This window comes from Canis lupus, chromosome X (genome assembly GCF_003254725.2).
Source record: "Canis lupus dingo isolate Sandy chromosome X, ASM325472v2, whole genome shotgun sequence".
NCBI lineage: Eukaryota > Metazoa > Chordata > Mammalia > Carnivora > Canidae > Canis > Canis lupus.
In genome coordinates this window covers 93,693,998-93,717,340 of record NC_064281.1, presented here as the reverse complement: position 1 = coordinate 93,717,340, position 23,343 = coordinate 93,693,998, and positions in this window count along the sequence as shown.

Here is a 23,343-nt window from a genome sequence, read left to right as displayed (position 1 = left end):
CCTGGTGCATTTAAGGACTACCACTGAATACTTTTGACACAGATCAAAGGTATAAGAATTATTGTTACGGAAGAGAATCCAAGTGATTTTTCACTACACCTACATATAAATAACATAAATAAAAGATAAAGAGATAAAATGCTACAAGGTAGTATAAAAGCATTTTCTAAATTTCTCGGGAATCAAAAGTTAACCTTTAACATTCTCAAGTCAAGTAAAGGAATGTTACATATGTAAATCTGTAATAAGAAACACAAATGATTCTAAAAATAGTATCATAATTAACATTGAACAATATAGGGGAGATTTCTGAGAAGGATCTAAGTAGATGAGAAGTAATTTCATAATATCTCAAGTGCAGTATTAATAGATTATAAACTCCCCCACCCCCCTTCAACATTCTGAGAAAACCACTGGCCAAATCAGTGTCAGATTCATGACCTCCAAACACCATTATTTTCTAACTCAAAGGTACTATTAAGTGAGTATTTTGACACTTCATAGGATTTATATTTGCTTCCAATGTAGAATGGATGATAACCAATGCCATCATGAGTTGAACTAACAGTGATTACTTCCTCTGCCTTATTATGAAGTGTCACTAACAGTCCACAATAAAAACATGATCTTCCCATCTGGGTGCTAGCAATCCAAACACTAATACAAGGCTGCCCTTCTCCTTCCACTACTCCATATAAACAGGAGTTTTTCATCCTTTGACATTGGTTAATTTGACTTCAATATTCATTCCTCACCTTGCCTTTTCCCAAATATAATTCCTGTAGACCTAACAACTTAGCCCCTAATGATAAAAGTCATCACCACCTACCTTTTGTCAGACAGATTTCTTACTTTCTCACTTCATTTTCCAACATCAGAGAACTCAGAGATATGTAAATTACCTTGTGGGATGATAAGCTCTTCCACCTTATTGCATTTAATCATCACCATCAATTTTCCAAGTTGGAGCCAAAGCACCTGGTACAGCTAAATTAAACTTGGGTTCCTAGTAACAGTGGGTGGTAATGGACAAAACATGCTGCCCTTCCTCCTGTGTTTTGCTGTCTTGAAGTATGTGCATTTTGCTGAAGAGATATATTAACTCAAGTGAAGCAGTCATTTTCTTTTCTTTCTTGTCTGCTACAATTAGGACAAGAGGGTGAACTTAGAAGGGCATTTGGTTAGGGAAAAAGAATACTTCTGAGAAAGGGGATTTAATAAGAATGGGTTGAGGATGAAGAGAATATTTGTGCCAGTCAAGGACAGGGAGGAATCTGGGATGGAAGGATGGCAGTGAAGAAGAGAAGATAGATAGGATCATCTGACATTGCCACTGCCTCTGTAGATACCACTCCCCGGAACCCCAAAGACTACTTCCTTTAAATATAGTTGAGTCGTCAACACACATTCCACAGCCAATGGCAGAAAGGGGAGACTAACACTTCAAATACTTCACAAATCACCATTCTGACACCACCCTGGAAGGAGAGAATGCTACAGGGGACAATGTGGTATGGTTTAAAATAGGAGATATTTCCTTAGGACCCCAAAAAAACCCTCCTATTTGGCCTATCACTCTTTCTAGTCGTCACAAATCCACTTCTACTGGTACATGAGTAAAGAAAGGATGTTTCCAGGGCACCTGGGTGGCTCAGTGGTTCAGCGTCTACCTTTGGCTCAGGTCCTGATCCTAGGATCCTGGGATCGAGTCCCACATCGGGCTCCCTGGGGAAAGCCTACTTCTCCCTCTGTCAGGATCTCTGCCTCTCTCTGTGTCTCTCATGAATAAATAAATAACATATTTTTTAAAAAAGAAAGCATGTTTCCTCCAAGGTATTCCTCATGGCCAAACCGAACTCCCTAGTCAATTCTCTCTTTGATCCTTCACCATCAAGTACTATTTGGAATAAAACCTCATTGGATGTATGGATCATCTTGCTTCTTTCCAACAAATTCTTCTCATATATTTTGAAGGCTGTTCATTTGCTGAATACTGCCAGACAACTTTCCCATTGTATTCTTTTCTGAGTGTCCACAAAGGTCGTGACAGTTTTCTGTTTTCAAGTCTGAACTCACTTCTCCAGTCTATCAAGAATCTGACAGCCTAACAAATCTTGCTGTATGGATATTGTGGTCTCACTTCAAATCTAGGGGTTCTTGTTCATGTCAATTGGTATAGTAACCAGATGTGTTTTGTGCCAGTGTAGGAATAGGGACAAATATTTATACGGTGAAAGGTATTCTGGGTCTCTGTATGCAGGAAACTACAACATACGGATGATGAATACTCCCAGTGAAAGGGTTAGATTAACCAGGTGTGCAATACATGAAAAATGTAAATATACGTCAGCATTTAACAGTCACTTTTATAAACTTATTTTACAGCTGGTAATTTTAACATCCTATTTACTTCAGTCTTCTGAAGAAATGGAGCTTATCTTACAGAAAGGACACTGGTAGCATTCATTTTTATGAACAGTGATAACAAGTGTCCAGCATCTTAGAGGAAGCTAGTCCTCCAGGATGCAAGTTCTCTCCATTTATCTCCCAAGTTAGGGACCCTTCACTCAGAATTTGGGCTCCAAAGGAAAAAATACAATGAGCTTCTACAGGTTTCTGAACCAAAATTAACTATAATCATCTAGCTTGTAGCCTTAACAATCTTTTGACCAAGCAGGTCTTTCCTGGGTATCCTCCTGGGAAATCAATTCCTGGGCCACTAAAAACATTCATGACCTAATGCCCATGTAATGTAAAGTTGGATGGTGACTCAGATGGAAGCCTACAAAAGAAATTAGGGCTGCTAATCAACTGTGATTAAAATACAGTGATTATTCTGAATTGTCTCCTTTGGTCCATAAAAGCACAAGAGGGGAACAAAGAGAAGTAAAAGAAAAAGGGACAGCGAAATATGTGCAACATAAGACTCAACTCATATTTACTAGCTTTGAATATGAAAACAGGGCTATATAAAAAATGTATATATCTGCTAGAAGGTAAGACAAAGCAAGAAAATGGATTATATCCTAGAACCTCCGGAATGCGGTCATAAGGACACTTTGCCTTCATCCCTGAGAGACCCATATTGGACTTATTCTTCAAAAACCTCATAAAAAATGTATGTATTTTAAATTGACAAGTTTGTGGTATAGTGTTAAAGCAGCAGCATAAAAATAATGTATGTCAAACAGTACATTCACTCAATAAACAATTTATTGATGACTGATTCAGCATAAACCACTTTTAGGGGCATAAAATGGCAGACTACTTAAAAAGACACGATCCCTAAACCCAAACAGGTTCTAGCTCAAAAGGAAAAAAGAAGGCTTAAAAGAACATTTCAGGATTATGAGTCAGTTTTTGGTGACCCTATTCTGCAGACTACTCTTCCTTTTATTGTTCTCTGGTCTCTGGATCTCAGGCCCTATTACTTAATGACTCAACCCCCCTGGGGCAGCACCACTTCTACTAAGGGCTATATCTCTGCTTCTTCTGTTGTTTCCTATGAGAATCTCTCCCAAATTGGTAAAGACTGTCACTGACATAATCCCCTAGTAGCAGAATCTTAGATTCTAAGACTGTCTCCAACTGGAAAGTAACTCATTTATCAATAAGATGTAGTCCTTTCTCCGCATGTCTCTGTTCTCTGTCAAGGATAATACTTCCTCACTATATATGCTTAATGAATCTTAATATTCAATTTTCAAATAGCACTACTGTTATCATTATACTCAGAAGATGGGTTCCCTGGACACCATGGTCACCTTGGCTTTGAGGTCAGAGAAGCCTGGATAGGTTTGAGACACTTAAACCAAAGCATAATAATGACTTCAAATCTCCAAAGCTCGAGGCTTGCTACACTTGTTGATGGAGATATGAATGATTGACGGGCTTCAGAAGTTATCTGAACGGACACTGATAGCATTCAGAAGGAAACAGATTTAACTTGAGCTGTGGATCATCAGCTAATTTTGTGAAGGTAAGTCACAGATTATTGAACACAAAATACACAAATTTATTAAACTACCACTCCAGTAGATTCACTGATATGGGGCGAATCATATCCAATTCCTTGCTTTAGAAAAAAGTCAGGGGTTAACACATATGTCTAAGTAAGAGTGACAAATGACAGGGCTCTGACCATGGGAATAAAAGAGGACACTGATCAATTTTGTGCAATAAAGAGTCAAAAAGTGAATGCCATCCAGTGTGCAAAGAGGAGTTTTATAAAAACACAAATTTTACTCTCACTTCTAATAAAGTTTATATACTTACTTCTGAGTATTCATCCAACAAAAATACCTGTATACTACATAAGAGCAAACATAAAAAGCTAATCTTCATAGCAATTCTGCAAAAGTAAGTATTTGCAAACTTGGTGTTAATCTGTGGAGTAAATTAACCACATGACATTATTTACCCACTCTGAAATACTGCCCAGTAGTTTAAATTAATGAAACTCCAGAATGTGTCACATAGCAGCATGGATGTCACACTGGTAGACACTGAATAATGAAAGTCATATATGAAATAATATGGTGGTTGAATTTGCTTTACAAAGACACCAACAAAAATATAGAAATAAGTGGGGGACTGGATAAAATAGGAATAGTAAAATATTTATAACTCTTTTTTTTTAATTTTTTTTTATTTATTTATGATAGTCATCAGAGAGAGAGAGAGAGAGAGAGGCAGAGACACAGGCTGAGGGAGGAGCAGGCTCCATGCAGGGAGCCCAACGTGGGATTCGATCCCAGGTCTCCAGGATCGCGCCCTGGGCCAAAGGCAGGCGCCAAACCGCTGTGCCACCCAGGGATCCCATATAACTCTTAAAGTTAGATAATGCATACACTATTAGTATACATTCTTAGAAAAAATCTGTTCAAGTTATTTGACAATTTTTATTATACTAAAATACATGTAAGATTAAATTCATCATTTGAACCATTTTAAAATTTATATATTTATTTATTTTAAAGATTTTATTTATTCATGAGAGACACAGAAAAAGAGAGAGATGCAGAGACACAGGCAGTGGGAGAAGCAGGCTCCATACAGGGAGCCCGAAGTGGGACTTGATCCTGGGACTCCAGGATCATACCCTGAGCCGAAGGCAGGAACTCAACAGCTGAGGGACCCAGGTGTCCCCCATTTTAAAATTTAAGCATTCAGTACAATCAAATATATTCACAATGATGTGCTTTCATAATCACTATTTCTGGAGTATTCCTATCACGCAAACAAGAAACCCATAATGATTAAGTAGTGTGAATTCAAGACAAGAAAATACATTTAAAGCATGTAAAGGCAAAAGAAAAATATCAACCAGGAATTCTACACCATTGAGAATACTTTGATGCTCATGGATTGGAAGAACAAATATTGTAAATATTTCTTTATTACCCAAAGCAATCTACACATTTAATGCAACTTAATCAAAATACAATGACCAGTGTTTTTCATGGAGCTAGAACAAACAATTATAAAATTTGTTTGGAACCATAAAGACCCCAAATAGCCAAAGCAACATTTTAAAAGAAAAGTAAAGATGGAGGCATCACAATTCCAGACTTCAAGTTTCATTGTAAAGCTGTAATGACGAAAACAGTACGGTCCTGGTACAAATATAGAGATCAATGGAACAGAATAGAAAACCTAGACATTAACACTCTAACTGTATGGTCAATCAAGCTTCAACAAAGCAGGAAAGAACATCCATTGGAGAAAAGAAAGTCTCTTCAACAAATGGAATTGGAAAAACTGGACAACAACACGCAAAAAAAATTGAAACTGGACCACTTTCTTACACCATTCACAGAAATAAATTTTAAATGGATGGAAGACCTAAACATGAGATCTGAAACCAGAAAACACTGACAGTGACTGATTTGACACTGGCTATAGCAAATTCTTTCTAGATCTGTGTCTGGAGGCATAAAAACAAAAGCAAAAATAAACTATTGGGACTACATCGAAATAAAAATTTCTGCCCAGCGAAGGAAACAATCAACAAAAATAAAAGGCAACATAGGCGACTGGGTAGATCAGTCACTTAGGCTTCAGCTCCAGACATCATCTTGGGGTCCAGGAATTGAGTCTTGCATGGGACTCCCTGTTATGTGGGAATCCTGATTTTTCCTCTGCCTCTCATGAATAAATAAATAAAATCATTTAAAAAAAATAAAAGGCAACTTATGGAATGGAAGATCTTTCAAAATGACATATCTGATAAAGGTTTAGTATCCAAAATATATAAAGAACTTATAAAGCTATACATCCAAAAATAACCATTAATCCATTTAAAATATAGGCAGAATATATGAATAGAAGTTTTCCCAAAGAAGACATACAAAAGGCCAACAGATACATGAAAAGATGCTCAATATCACTGATCATCAGGGAAATGCAAATCAAAACTACACTGAGATATCACCTCATACCTGTCAGGATGGCTAAAATCAACAACACAAGAAACAAGAGGTGATGGCAAGACTGTAGAGAACAGGGAACTTTCTTACACTGTTGGTAGGAATGCAAACTGGTGTAGCCACTTGGGAAAATAGTATGGAGGTTCTTCAAAAAGTTAAAAATAGAACTGCCCTATAATCCAACAATAGCACTACTGGGTATTTACACAAAGGATCCAAAAGCCATATTCAAAGTATACATGTACCCAAGTGTTCATAGCAGCATTATTTACAATAGCCAAGATATGGAAGCAATCCAAGTGTCCATTGATTGATGAATGGATAAAAAAGAAGTGGGTGTATATATATTACAATAGAACATTACTGAGCAAAAAGTGGATGAAATCTTCCCATTTGGAAGGACATGGATGAAGCAAGAGAGAATTATGCTAAGCAAAATAAGTCAGCAAAAGGCAAATGCTGTATGATTTCACTCATATATGGAATGTAAGAAACAAAACAAATAAGCAAATGGGAAAAAGAAGAGAGACACAGCAAGAAAAAAAAGAGCATTAACCATAGAGAACAAATTGAGGATTACCAGAGGTGAAGTTGCTGGGGGGGTAGGTTAAATAGGGAAAGCAATTAAGGGATTATATTTGTTGTGACAAGCACTGGGTGTCCAATAGAAGTGCTGAATGACCAAAAAAAAAAAAAAAAAAAGGTGCTGAATGACTATACTGAACAACTAAAACTAATATTACACTATATGTTAGCTAACTGGAATTTAAATAAAAACCTAAAAAGAAACATAAAGATTGAGGAACATAAAACATGTAAAATATTTGGGAAATTATCCAATGAAAAATAAGTGCATAATACATAATATAAATCTCTACGTGAAGTGACTTCCATATAAAAAGTGATAATTGTAGAATTGTGGTGAAATCTCACATACTGGCACTCCTGGGTAGCTCAGCGGTTTAGTTGTCTGCCTTTGGCCCAGAGCGTGATCCTGGGAACCGGGATCGAGTCCCACATCAGGCTACTGGTGGGGAACCTACTTCTCCCTCTGCCTATATCTCTGCTTCTCTCTCTCTCGCTCTGTCTCTCAAGAATAAATAAATAAAATCTTAAAAAAAAAAATCCCGGATACCTTTGCCAGCAGTTGAATTATTCTCCTTGCTTAGAAGAAATGACTTGCATAAGCCATAAAAACAATGAATATTTTTTAAAAATTAATATCTTGGGGAGCCTGCCTGACTCAGTGGAACACACAATGCTAGATCTTAGGGTTTCCAGTTTAAGCCCAAATTGTAAGTAGAGATTACTTAAAAAATAAAAACTTAGAAAAAAATTCATGCCCTGGGCAAGTGACAAATGAAGAGAAAATGAGAAATTAAAGAGAAAGGAACGTGTATCATGCTAGATACACTCGAATATACATAATATTTTAATATATGGCGTTAATTGAAATCTTATACTAACTGTTAAAGGCAAATTTCTCTGCATTATACTACTTCAATTATGAAATTGAGGAAACTGAGGTTCTAAGAACTTAAGTATTTTCACCCAAGTCACACAGAAAATTGCAAAAGCGGATTTAAATAAATTTGTAATTTTTATTTCATTATCAACCTAAAAGAAGAAATGCTCAATAATTTCATCAGCTTCAAATGCTTCACTAACCTTTCCATGAAGTACAATCCTGCTAGACCTGCTGGCTTCGCTGTATGAGAAGCACACATAGTCAGATTTCCATTCTTAACGCTGGAGGGGCACTTTATAACTCAGCCATAATGAATCTAATTTGGACGAAGGGTTGTCATTAAAGGTCATGACTAAATAGCAACTTTAAACTAAAAACTCCATTTAGTCAAACCAAATAGGAGCAGGGCACATGAACAGAGGCTGAAGTTCCAACTGATTAGAATTCACAGCCAGGTGTCAGATGTAAGTATTTGCTTTATGCTTTCCAGAAGATTGTTGCTGTTTAGTTGCACCTGCACAAAAATAATCAAGCAGCAGGAGAAAATAATTACAGGGACAGCTAACTCAGCCAATGCCCTTATCCAAAGGTACGATGAACATTCACTTACATTTTGAAAAGCTTTATCATAATAAAATCCCAAAACAAAGAACATTGCAGATACCAATCTAAGAAAATGAAGGTGAGAACATAGGACTAAAATAAGTAAATATTGTGACCCTGAAATTGCACCTAACAACTTGACTGTGACTTGAGAAATGCAAGAATTCCACATCTGTCTAAGGACAAAATTGTATGAATACCATTGAAATGAAGTACTGGAAAAAAAAGTCTAAATTGCAATGCACCCTGTAAGACGGCTCAGTCATCTAGATGCCTTCTAATAAAGACATTCGGATAATTACATGGATTCAAGCAAGTTAGCCATGATAAGTTGTGTATTTGTAAAATAACACTATAAAAATATACCCTTTATTTATATTTACTAATTTCTGTAGTAGAAATACCCAAATACACTAATTGGAAGGTATAAATGTGAAGTCACTGAATTGAGGGTTGAAAACAGATGTTTACAACTGGCTCCATTAACCAGATGCTAGGCACCTATGTCACACAGACAGCTCAAACAAATAATCTAATCTCCTGCCATAGATAAGCATAATAAGAGCAAATTAAATCTAAAACATAAAGGGATGCCTTGTTGGCTCCGTGGCTGATCATCTGCCTTTGGCTCAGGTCAGGATCCCAGGGTCCTGGGATCAAGTCCACCATAGGGTACATCCTGCAGGGAGCCTGCTTCTCCCTCTGCCTGTCTCTGCCTCTTTCTGTGTCTCTGATAAATAAATAAATAAATAAATAAATAAATAAATAAATAAATACCTTTAAAAAATCTAAAACATAGAGAAGTAAGAAATGAATAAGGATTAGAGAAGAAATATACACAATAGTGAATAAAAATAATATAGATAAAAAAATAATATAGATCAATGCAAGCAAAGGTTGATTCGTTGAAAAAAATCAACAAAATTGACAAGCAGTTGGCTGGATTAAACTTGGAAAAAGGAGAAGAGAAATCTTATCAAAATAAGAAGTATTATATGGAAATATTATGAGTAACTATTTGCCAACAAATTAAATAAGTTCCTGGAAAGACATCGAATAAGTAATTTTGTTAAAATTCCATACTAAAGAAAAGTTCAAATACAAGTTCCTGGAAAGACATCAAATAAGTCATTTGGTAAAAATTCCATACTAAAGAAAATTTCAGGATCAGAAGTCTTCACTGGATAAATTTTCCAAACATTTAAAGAAGAACAAATACTAATCCTTCACAAAATCTTCCAAAAAAATAAGAAAAGGGAACATTCCCAAAACATTCCATGAGGTTAACATTGCCAGTATACAAAAGAGATAAATACATATGAAAAAATATTTATGAATATTGACACGTAAATTTTCAACAATATATTAGCAAACCAAACCCAGCAACATATAAAAGGGATTACACACCATAATATGTGGAATTTATTACAGGATTGCAAGAAAAGTTCAATATAAAATGTCAATGTAATACACTTAATTCTATTTTAGAATTAAGAACAAGACCCATATCATCATCCCCCAAAGGGAAAAAAGAAGCCATTTGAAAAGATCCCCCACCATTCATAATAAAAACACTAAAAAAAGACTACAATTGAACTTATCCAGCCTGATAAAGGGCATATATGAAAATCAGCTACTAAAATAATAATTCATGATGTAACACAGAAACTATTCCCTTAAATTCAGAAACAAGAAAAATCTGCCTTCACCACTTTAACTTAATATTCTAATGGAAACTCTAGCTAAGGCAAGTAGGCAAGAAAAAAATGAAGAAATGGAAAATGGAAAAGAAGAAATAAAACTCTCTTCTTTGTAGATGACAAGATCTTGCATGTAGGAAATCATAATGAAACCACTAAAAAGGGATCCCTGGGTGGCGCAGCGGTTTGGCGCCTGCCTTTGGCCCAGGGCGCGATCCTGGAGACCCGGGATCGAATCCCACATCGGGCTCCCGGTGCATGGAGCCTGCTTCTCCCTCTGCCTGTGTCTCTGCCTCTCTCTCTTTCTCTCTCGGTGACTATCATAAATAAATAAAAATTAAAAAAAAAAAAAAAAGAAACCACTAAAAAAACTACCAGAATAAATGAGTTCAGTAAGGTTGCAGGATACAAAATTATTGTACACTAATAAAATGTGTCTATATGTTAGTAATGATCAAAAAAGAAATGATGAGGGATCCCTGGGTGGCGCAGTGGTTTAGCGCCTGCCTTTGGCCCAGGGCGCGATCCTGGAGACCCGGGATCGAATCCCACGTCGGGCTCCCGGTGCATGGAGCCTGCTTCTCCCTCTGCCTGTGTCTCTGCCTCTCTCTCTCTCTGTGTGTGACTATCGTAAATAAATAATAAAAAAAATTTAAAAAAAAAAAAGAAATGATGAAAATTTCTTTTACATTACCACAAAAATACTTACATATATTTGTCTATAGAAGTGCAAAGTTTATACATTAAAAACTTCAAAATCTCTCTTAGATATTAAGAAAATACTACACAAATGGGAACACATCTGTGATCATGAGTTAGTAGACTTAGTAACTTAGTATCTTGTTAAAATTACAATACCACACAAACTAATATACAGATTCAATGTAATCTCTATCAAAATATCATCTAGCCTTTAAAAAAAACCAGATTATCCAAAAATTCTTTTCTTTCTTGAAGATTCCATTTATTAGTTCATGAGAGACACAAAGAGAGAGGTGGAGACATAGGCAGTGTTGGAGAAGCATGCTCCATGCCAGGTGCCCAATGCGGAACTCGATCCCAGGACTCCCGGATCATGCGCTGGACCGAAGACAGATGCTCAACTGCTGAGCTGCCTAGGCATCCCAGATTATCCAAAATTTCATGTGAAAATGCAAGAGACCCAGAATAGCTAATGCAATTCTCAAAAAGAACAAACTTGGAAGAGACATATTCCTCTATTCCAAAATTTAGTATAAAACCACGGCAATCAAGAAGACTGTGGTACATGCCTATAGACAGACATACAGATCAATGGAATGAAAATGAAATACAGACAGCCCATACATTTAAAACCTATTGAATTTTGAAAAGGGTATCTTGATGATACATTGAGAAACAATAATCCCTTGAAGAAATGATTCTAGAACAAATGAGTATCCACTTGCAACAGCATAAATTTGGACCACTACATCACACCATTTTAAAGAAGTAACATAAAATACACCATAAGCCAACATGTAAAATCGAAAACTATAAAATTGTTTGGAGGAAATCAAGGAATGAATACCCATGAACTTGGATTGAACAATCATTTGTTAGGGCTTCAAAAGCACAAATGACAGAAATAAAATAGATACAATGGACAACATGAATATTAAATCTTTTCTCCGTAAAAAACTACCATATGAAAGTTAAAAGGCAACCTACAGAAATAAAATTAATCCAACTCCTGTCTCATAACAGAGTTCTATGGAAAATTTATAAAGAATGCTTATAAGCAAAACCAAAAGACAAATAACCCAACAGATAAATGGTAAGTAAATTTTAAGGAAAATCTTTTTCTAGCCTAAACACTTCTCACACCAAATCTCAGTTTTTTTTCTTTGACAACAACTGATTTTCCAACTCCCTGAACACCAATAGGGTGTTATGTAATGAAATTCATCATTTCTCCAGTTCGTAGTGTCAGATTCTAAAGGTTTAATAGCTCAGTTTCACAAGACTACCGTCACTTCATATGCTACTCATATGTAATGGTCCCCAGGATATTCAAATTTCTCTATAACCTGCCCATAAACTTGGAGGTTCCCATAACCTCCCGATTCCAAATCTAGTAATTTATTGGAATGGCTCACAAAACTCAAGACACGGGTACTTATGTTAAGCAATTTATTATGAAAGGTATTATACAATATACAGATGAACAGTAAAATGAAGTACATAGGGAAAGGTCTGGAAATGTCTGGAGTACAGGAGCTTGAGGTGTATCATGTACCAAACACATACATGCATTCGCCATTCTGGAATTTCTCTAACCTCCATACCGCCAAAATTTTTGTACAGTATTTGTGACACAGGCATGAACATGTATTCGCTACATTAATCTACACCACTCTTCCCACTCCTTCCTGTAGGATGTGGATAGTGCTGAACATTCCAAGCTTCTAATCGTGGCTTGATATTTCTGATAATCAGCTTACGGGCTGGAGCTACCCGGGATCCCACCAATAGTTGCCAGATTCGAGCAAAAGACACTCTTAACACCCAGGAAATTCTAAGGGATTTTGGAGCCCTGTGTCAAAAACCAGGGAGAGATATCAAATATATATTTCTTATTATGTCGCAAGATGAAAAGCAATTTTTAAAAAGATTCCATGTATTTGAAAGAGAGTGGGGAGGGGAGAAAGGGGCAGAGGGAGAAGGAGAAGCAGACTCCCCACTGAGCAGGGAGTCCCACAGAGGGCTAGATCCTAGGACCCAGAGATCATGACCCGAAACGAAGACAGACAATCTACTGAGCCATCAAGGCACCACTACAAACAATGATGTATTATACACATTAAGAATATGCTCAAAATCATTAGTCCTTCAGGAAATGTAAATCGAAAGTACAATGAAATAACTCTTCATACCTGCTAGATAAGGTAAAATTAAAAAACAAACAACACAAGTGTTAGGAAGCAGACATTTGCTGGTGGGAATATAAAATGCTACAGCTACTTTGGATAACAGTTTCGGCATTTCCTTAAAATCTTCAACATTGAGTTACCATATGATTCAGTAGATATATACCCACTCTTATGTATATACTGAAGAAAATTGAACATGTAAGTTCATAAAAACTTGTACATAAAATGTACCTAGGAACATTATTAATAATAGCCACACAGTGGAAAAAAACAAAGGTTTATCACATAATGAATATACAGATAACATGTAATATATTGCTATAATGGAATATTACTCAACAATAAAAGGAATTGCTGATGGGATTCCTGGGTGGCGCAGCGGTTTAGCGCCTGCCTTTGGCCCAGGGCATGATCCTGGAGACCCGGGATCGAATCCCACATCGGGCTCCCGGTGCATGGAGCCTGCTTCTCCCTCTGCCTGTGTCTCTGCCTCTCTCTCTCTGTGCCTATCATACATAAATAAATAAAAATTTAAAAAAAAAAGGAATTGCTGAGATGTGCTATAACATGGATGGACCTCAAAAATATTATTCAATATTGTATGATTCCATTTATCTAAATGTCTAGAATAGCAGAATGTGAAATACCATTTCCATCTTCGACGGCTGGAGGTGAGAGAGAGGGGGATTTAGTGCCAATTGCAACTTGTTTATTTCCTGGAGAACAAAAAATATTTTCCAAATATGCTGATGGTTATACATGAGCTTACCAAAAAACCCCACTAAATTCTAAATATTAAATGGGTCCTTTAATGGCAGTGAATTATAATATGTCAAAAAAGTTTTATAAACAAGAGTAAAATCAACTAACACTTACTGCGTACTTAAGTTCCCAAAAAAGTGGTATTTATTTGTGTATCTAGCATTAGAGAGTGAGACAGAGAGAGAGAGGAGACAAAGAATCTTAAGCAGCCTCCATGCCTAGCAAGGAGCCCAACTCGGGGCTCCATCTTCAAACCCTGGGATCCTGACATGAGCCAAAATCAAGAGGCAGACACTTAACTGACTGAGTCACACAGGTTCCCCTATGCTATTTATATTATACTTCTCATTTGACCAAATTCACATGATAACACTATGAGTTCAGTAGTATCATTAAACTCTTTTATCAGAAGGACAACCTAAGAATCAAAGAAGTGCTCCTAGGCATTAGGTCTGATAGCTGGTAAGTGGTAAAATCTGAATTTCACCTCAGATTTGTTTGATTTCAAAGGCCATGCCGACAAATTAACTTACCGCCCTACACTCTGGGCATTGGGAAACAGGATCACTGAACAGTGGACAGACACAGTGACAGTGTGGACAAAGGGGCTTGGATAGGAAGTAAGGAACTATGGATGAAAAATTTGGAACCTATCAGTTGAAGGGCCAAGCAGAGGAAATAAAACAGAGAATGAAAACAATTCATAAAAAAGTGAGAGAAGCGTAACCGGATCGAAGGATATTAATTATAGAGCAGGCACTTATCATATGTTAGCACACAGCTGCTGAGAATACAGCAATAAATAAGCCACAATTTTTGTCCCAAAAAGATACCAGAGAAAATAGAGGAGTAATTTTTTACAACTCAGAGCCAAAATTGAGCTTCAACATACTGCTTGTTGGCTTCAGCTAGATGCTTATTCAAGGATGTATTCACTTGGACTTCAGGAAAGGCAGCAAAGGCAAAGGTTCAGTTTAGACAGCTGTCTTCCTCATTCCATGTGAGGAAGTGATCCATTTTCCATTAGCCCGTCTCCCAGAATATACAATCCCCTAAGTTTCCTTATCTTTCTGATGCTTAGCAATCCATTTTAACTTCTTCCCCTTGTTGTCTGCAAATAACCAGCTATCAGTGACTTAAACCACAGTGTGAATGAGTAAGTATTATGTGAAACATCGGTAGAAATGATGTGACATAAATCACAGGTCTTACAAGAACTTTACAAAATGTAAAGAGCTCAGAATAATATATTATTTAGTCTGTTCCATTTATTATTCTATATATATATATAGTTTTTCAGATTATTCTATAAATACCTTGAGAGCAAGAGCCATATTTTCTATATATCCTAGACATATACTTTGCAGAAAGCTGATACAGTAATAAATATATGCTCAGTGCTTGGCTGACTGATTAGGAACTCTGTTAATTTTATCCTAATTATATTTCATATTTTCCAGGGAGTCAGAAATAGCTTTGATTTATTTATGCCCTTTACCAAAACCCAGAAAAAATTATGATAATTCCCTTCCCATCACAGTAACGATTTCTAAATTCAGATTTTAATAATTGTAGCCCTTTCCTTTTTATTATATCAATATTTTAAGCCTAGTAGAGTAACAATAATGGAATTTCAACCACACTACATCATTCCTTCTTCACAAAGGGCTTCTTATATTTTTAAAATTCTAGGCTGTTGAACGAGACCAAATGAGTGATTTGTCCCTTAAAACATGAAGATGTCTGGATGTATGTTGTTTAAGAAACCCCTTGGGGCAGGGTGGAAGGAACCTATACTTACTTCAAACCTAGGTATCTTCAAACCTCTCCTGAATAAAGAATATCTATACACAGTAGGCCAAGGCCAACAGCTCATTCTTAGGACAAATTCCCTTTGTACTCAGTAGGAGCTTTCTCTGCATGAGGATTCCTAGCTCAGAAGAGCATGAACTGAAAATAAAACACCCTTCACCCCTGCAGGCAAATCCTCAGATTGAAGTATATATAGAAAATTGGAAACAAGGACTTTTTGATGAAATATCCCCAAACTCTAGTTTGGAAGCTGCAGAAACATACACCTTAAATTTGTATACAAAGAAAAGTACATAATTCAAAGTTTTCCAGGAAAATCAAAGGTCCATGAACAAAAATCATCTCTTAGAAGGGCAGAATAGGTAACTACCTTTATTGTATAATTTGAAGATCATCAATTGGAATCCTCCCCTCCATAACTTTTCTTCCCTGTTATCTCTGGTTCTGAAATGCTGGCAGCACTGGAGCCACAGAAAGGAGATACTGATGAAGAAAAGAGTGTGACTAATATTAAATACATATTGGTGCCTGGGTGTCAGTAGGTTAAGCGACTGCCTTCGGCTCAGGTCATGATCCCAAGGTCCTGGGATGGAGCCCACCACCTGGCTCCCAGCTCAGCGGGAGTCTGCTTGACCCTCTCCCTCTGCTCCTCCACTCCTTCTCTCTCTCTCCCTAGCACTCGCTTAATCTTTCTCTCAAACAAATAAAATGGTTAAAACATATATTAATTGCACACTTACCATATTCAAAGCATCAGCACCTCAGTCCTTCTGACAACCTAATAAGCCAAGGATTATTATCTCTATTTTTTAAATGTGTAAACTGAGGTACAACACAAGTTCAACAACTAGTCCAAAGCCACACAATGAGTAAGTAGCAGGGACAACATTTAAAGCAAGGTATCACAATCCAGGGATCCTATAATCACAATGAAGATATCCAGCTTCCATAAACCTACTAATGAGGGTCAAAGAGGTGAAACGGTGAATTTTCTAGTAACTTTAAAAGAGCTGATATGGCAGGTGGGAATGGGAAAATGAAATACCTAACAGAGACTTAAAAAAAAATTTTTTTTCCATTTGGGTGCCTGAGTCTTAAAAATAATTTTATGTAACCTACTCTACAGAGATCTTTCTCTACCGCAGAGTATTTCTTCATGTAACATCATATGAATTTGTGCCTTTTACAAAAACTATAACCTCTACTGGCATGTGAAGGAAATATTTATCTGATTTCCAACCTCCAATAAATATTGCTGTTAGAATCTTCTGGAGTGTTCTTTGAAAATAACTCCGCAGCTAATACTAATTTTCCCTTCAAGTTCTATAAACTCATTGTAAAAAAAGCCATTTTCAGGAAATTTGCTTGCTCCTACTTGAGTAAATCTACAAGGCAGGTATTACTTCATATCCCATAAAATATAATATCAACTCAAGGCAGACAAATAATATTTATCATCCATCAGTCAAGTGCTTTCATTTTGCAGTTTTATCTGCTATCCAAAAGCTACTTGTTTACTGGGCACTCTTATCTTTCCTCTGCATGAACTGCCCCTGCAATAAAGCAAGCCCAGGATTTTGACAGTGCATGGAGATTTGGTTTTGATTTGAAACCACGTCAAGATTTCACTTTGATTCCATTCTCTTAGATGCTTGTATTTTATACAAAGCCATAATACCAAACCTGGCCTAAACTGTGAGCATCTCTCTCTATTATGGGAAGAAGGAGAAATATCTCCTGAGTAGCTCACCAACAACAAATTAATCTCTAGGTTTGTCAAGGGATTTTCTCAGAGTAATAAATGATCTGATACGATTGGAATTGCTGACATCTAGTCAAAGCAATATAAAAAGGGAAGAGTCTATTGACTCTTCTAAGCATTTCACTTTAGAAATAACACTCAATAGATGTCAAAGGCTAAAATGAAAGAATCATCTTTTTCAATTGCCAAATGACAAAGATGCTCTATTTAGGAGGAACTGAAAGGTCCATCTTCCCACAAATCTCTCCCCCACTGGCATATCAGGTTTCTTGAACATTCTGCCATAACCATTTCTCCTCAGAGGACTGCTGGAACAAGACATAGCCATTTCACTCATTTAAGAGATTGTATTAACAAAGAATGCTAAGTATCTCTCTTCTATATCACCATTATATACTGTGCCAACCTCCCTCATGACATTCATCAACCTGTATGATTGCTTCTATTCAGCATCTCATATAATCTCTTAGATCCTTAACGAAATGAATCTATTAGATTGAATTTCCAAGCCTAAAAGAATAACCAAAGTCTCCTAAGTCATATTTCCATGGGCCAGTATTTAAGAATGCATAACTGAATAGAGGGAAGAAAATGTACTGAAGAAATGAATTGCAAATTGCAATGACAAGTTTATATCATTAAGCCAGTATCAACCAGAGCACAAAGCAAGCCCCTAAAAAAGAGGGTGCAACCTGGGGGCATTTCAAGTTCATGAAGCCTATAGATAAGCTTTATATGATCCACCCAGTATAATCAAGCAGTGTTTAAAGAAAAATTGTTTTCAGCATTGAAAACCTAGGAGATTTCATATTATTTTAAAAAATCAATTCTGTCTGGTTCTTCATGGGAAGTTGGAAGATAGCTCGATCAATCCATATAAGGGTCAATATTCCTGCAGGGTAATCATCTGCTGTCCCCATTAGATGGGGTTCGGGCTTTTCATTTGTTTATGGTCTCTATATGACCCACTTTCTTTCCTTAGGATAACTGCCTAGCTAATATAACTACGTGATATTGTGCACTAAAGGAAAAGTATATACAAAGCAAGTATGTTATTATCCATAAAGGTTAGGAAAGAAGAGGTCAACGAATTTGAAGGCAATGAGTAAATAGGAAACAAACTGAAAAATACTACCACATCCTGCACAAACTGACATCATGGGCAAAGGAGCATTAGCATTAAACAAAACCTTTGCCTTGATACCTCATTTTTTGAGTCAATGCTGTACACAGGAACAAGCATAGATCAAGGGTTATGGCACTTTCATCCTTTATAGATCATAATGTAATATTGAGACTAACATAAAACTTCAGAAAACAAACACTGTTTTCACTGAAGAGAATATTTCAGTTTATGTTGAGACTGAAAAAAAAATGGAGAAAGTGGTTCAGATGGTGTTTGCTCAGTTAAAGAGCCAATCAATAATTTCTTTTCATGAACCTTGGAATATAAATTGGCTTTCCTCCATTCACATGCAAATTTATTATTTCAAGGGAACAAAAGAGGCACAAAGAAAAAAATTCAAACGTTATGTATCCCAATAACTAGGGATATAACATGCCAAGTCAATTTTTTTAGAAAGCATTTTTTTTCAGCTTTTGTATATAATAGGGCAGCTGTTTCTATTCATTCAGGGTTTCTTCCTTTCTTTCTGTCCTGTTTTTCGTTCATTTTCTTTTAGGGAAACTGCTGAATGTGATTACGGCAGAATGTCTTCCCAAATCATATTCATAACAACAAAATTTCCGTTGAAGTATCATCAACAAATGTAAAGTGTTTCCACAACAAAGGCAAGTTACAAACACCCAAACCTTTGTTAGAAGCAAGAGTCACTATGGAAACCAATTCAATGTCTTAGGGATGTTTGTGCCTTTTGGGTAGAAAATTTCAAAAAACATGGTAAACTACAAATGTTAGGAAGAAAGTATTAACGTGTGCCATCATCAGATTTTGTGATAATTCCCTCTACTATCAAAACCACTAATATTTTTATTTAAGAACTAAACACACTACTTCCAGTATGAAATAATTTGAAAAATTTTCTCATTACTATCAGTGGCTTTAAAAAACACATAAGGAAAAAAAATTAAAAAATAAAAAACACATAAGGAGAGGAAGGGTAATAAACACTTGAAAAACTACATATTATAATACAGAGAAAAATTCAACAGAAGAAATATACATAAATGTGTTCTGAAATTACTATTTTGCTTCTGTCAAAAAAATTAATAAGCTTTCCCTACATCACTGAATGAAAAGCTAGACTCTACAACTGTATTATTATGACTTGAATGAAGAAACAGGAACACCTTTTTGACAATGTTATTGTCATTTTCGGTTTAATTTATAATGAATAATGGATGTCAGTGAACGACATTCTACTTGTCATTGTTGAATGAAGGTTCTTTTAAAATATCAGACGTTTATATTCCATAAACACGAGAAGTAGTATTTAATAAGAACTTACTAGGTATCTAACTTTTTTCACAAACTTTTATGTAAATGAAAAAAATATGACTGATTAAGTTACATTATAGATATTTTCTCACTATACACACGATATAGATATATAATATTTACCTCATAATGTGGCTACATACATATTATATAATTCCATATTGATACATACCTCAACAAACACAGTCCCATTTCATAAATGCAAAATGAGTATAAGAATGTCTATTTCAGGAGCACCTAAATGGCTCAGTCCATAGAGACGGCCACCCTTGACTTCAGGGTCATTAGTTCGCACCCAACAAGTGGAGAAGATATACTCAAAGAAATATAACATTTCATAACATAACTATATATACAACATATATATCTAACAGAAATACACAATATGATTTAGATATGATTTTCCTCATTTTACATACAAAAAACATGAGGAATGGTAAAGTAGCTAACTCAAGATCATGTGATTAATCAATGGTAAAAATAGTATTCTGATCCATCTTTGATCCCAAAGCTCATCAATACTGCATTTGGCTACACAAATTCACATTGTGGTTGCTGACTACCTTATTTTTTTTTTCTTATTTTAAATATGAAAATGCTCTTTTCCAGGGAGGAGACTGAATTTTCAGTAAGTTAAGCACATTTCTATTTGATTTACATTGTGACAAAGAATACCAGAATTTCTATGGAACAGAAATAAAAATGAGCCAAAATCCACTACTAGATTAAGCCAGATGACCTGGATATAAGTTGTTAACAGTATCTTTACTATGCAAGGCAAAAAGAAAAGGATTAATACATGGCCTTCCAGGAGACAGAAACTCTTGACACCAAACGTCAACTGCCAATAACCTGGCCAAACCCCAAAATCTAAGGTTGAGTTCAAGAAATGTGATATGGCTCAATTATAACTTGTAAAGAAAATATACCAAACTCTGCACTATCATGTTGAAGTTGACTTCTTCTTAAGAAGGTAGGGCCTGAGATATAATCTCCTTTATCAATTGAAGAAATACATGGATGGTGACCACTGGGAAAAAGGAAGTAAACTTACTTCAGATTTATCCACAAAGAAATATTTGATAAACATGATAATTCAGCTATAAAAGAAGTTTTTCTTTGTTTCTTATCTATTTTTGAGAATATCAATATCATCCCTCAATTATATTCTGTAATCTAAAACAACTCATTTCTAATTCAATACAGTTTTATCAAGGGATAATTTAGATAGTATAAAATAGTATAAAATGTGCCCATTGTAAATTGACAATTCCATAATGTTTAGTAAATTTATACATTAGTGCAATTTTCACTACAATCCAGCTTCAGAACATTTCCATAACTTCAAAAAGTTCCTTTCTGTCTCTTTGCACTTAATTTCTGTTCTCAACCCAGTACTAAGCAACTAGTAATTTGCTTTCTTTGTAAATTTATCTGTTCTGTGATTTCATATAAATAGAATTATACAATATGTAGGCTTTATGAGTGACTTCGTTCACATTATGTGTTACTGAGGTAAATTCATCCTGAAGCATTTTCTAAGAGTTTCTCCCTTTTTTATTTGATTATAGATAACACCCAACTAACTTGCCTCAGGTATACAACTTAGTGCATTGACAAGTTTATATATTATGGGTTTTTCTGTACTTTTAATTTATCTTTTATTCCCTTTTTTAAATATTTTGTTTAAACTCAATTTGCCAACATATACTCTGACACCCAGTGCTCACCAGATCAAGTGCCCTCCTTAGTGCCTAGCATGCAGTTACTCCACCCCCAACATCCCTCCCCTTCTGCAACCCTTTGTTTGTTTCCCGGAGTTAGGACTCTCTCATGGTTTGTGTTCCTCTCTAATTTTTCTCCACTGTTTTCCAACTTTTCCCTTATTCTCCCTTTCAATATTTCTTATATACCACATATAAGTGAAACCATATGACACTTCTATTTCTTTTTTTTTAAGATTTTATTTATTATTTATTCATAGACATAGAGAGAGAAAAGAGAGAGAGAGGCAGAGACACAGGCAGAGGGAGAAGCAGGCTCCATGCACCGGGAGCCCGATGTGGGATTCGATCCTGGGTCTCCAGGGTCGCGCCCTGGGCCAAAAGGAGGCGCCAAACCGCTGCGCCACCCAGGGATCCCGATATGGAGGGTATTAAGCTAAGTGAAATAAGATAACTCCCTGAAGATTTCTCTAAACTGCATTTCATTGGGGCACCTCGCTGTCTCAGTCCATAAAGTGTGAAACTCTTGATCTTGAGGACATGAGTTTGAGCTTCACGTTGGTTATTGAGATCACTTAAAAAAAAAAAAAAAACATTCCCTCAATCTGGCAAAGTGATATGATGAACGAACACATCCTGTAGACTACCAAAATGTGTTCAAATTTGGTCTACTGTTTGAGACTCAAAGTCATAGCTCACAATTTCATCATCTCTAAAATGAACGTTATACTAACTTCATGGGGGAAGTTATGGGAAATAAACAAGACAAGCAGTGATTTGGAAGTATTTCTAAAAAGCCTCAGAAACTTTTATTCAAATTAAATCTTATGGAGAAGTCCATAATATACAACACATAAATGCACAGCTACTAATGAAGTGCCTGAGTAGAAAAGGAATTCAAAAAGAAATTTGGAAAACATTATGACTAGGTATACAATGTTTTTAGTGCTTGCCATAAAAGAGCAGAAAATAAATGGCAGCAATTAATATTACATAACCAATGTTCATTAAATCAGCACTTGAAAAAAACTTTAGTCATGGACCACTGGGAATAAGGTTGGAAGCAAAAGATCTTTTGGCCCATTTATTTCACTATAACAAGTTTGTTATGGGTAATGTTGACTTCAAACTTAACATATTCAAATCAAATTGTAATTTAAATGCCCTAAACCAGTTGATCATGTAACAGATTTATGTCATGATTTAGCATCAAAACAAATAATTCTTTCTAACATAATTTCTGTGTTGATGAAACCATCAAGCACATTAGCATACACTGGACCTAGGATTAACAGACTTGATTTCTAGTTTGTAATATAATATTAAATACACAAAAAAAATTGTATAACCTCGAAGTGTACTATTTTTCTTTCAGTAGAGAGGTCAGAACCCTTATTCTATAAAAGACTAAATACTACATATTTGATGTTTCCTGAGCCGTAGAATATCTATTTTAATGACTCAACTTAGCTGCTAAATTCCAGAATCCAGGCAGCCCTGGAGGCCCAGCAGTTTTGAGCTGCCTTCAGCCCAGGGCTTGATCCTGGAAACCCAGGATCCAGTCCCACATCAGGCTCCCCACACGGAGTCTGCTTCTCCCTCTGCCTGTGTCTTTGCCTCCCTTTCTCTCTCTGTGTTTCTCATTAATAAATAAATAATATCTTTAAAAAATGCAAAAATAAATTCCAGAATCCTTCATAGTCAATATAAACAAATAGTTACAGCTGAGATTCAA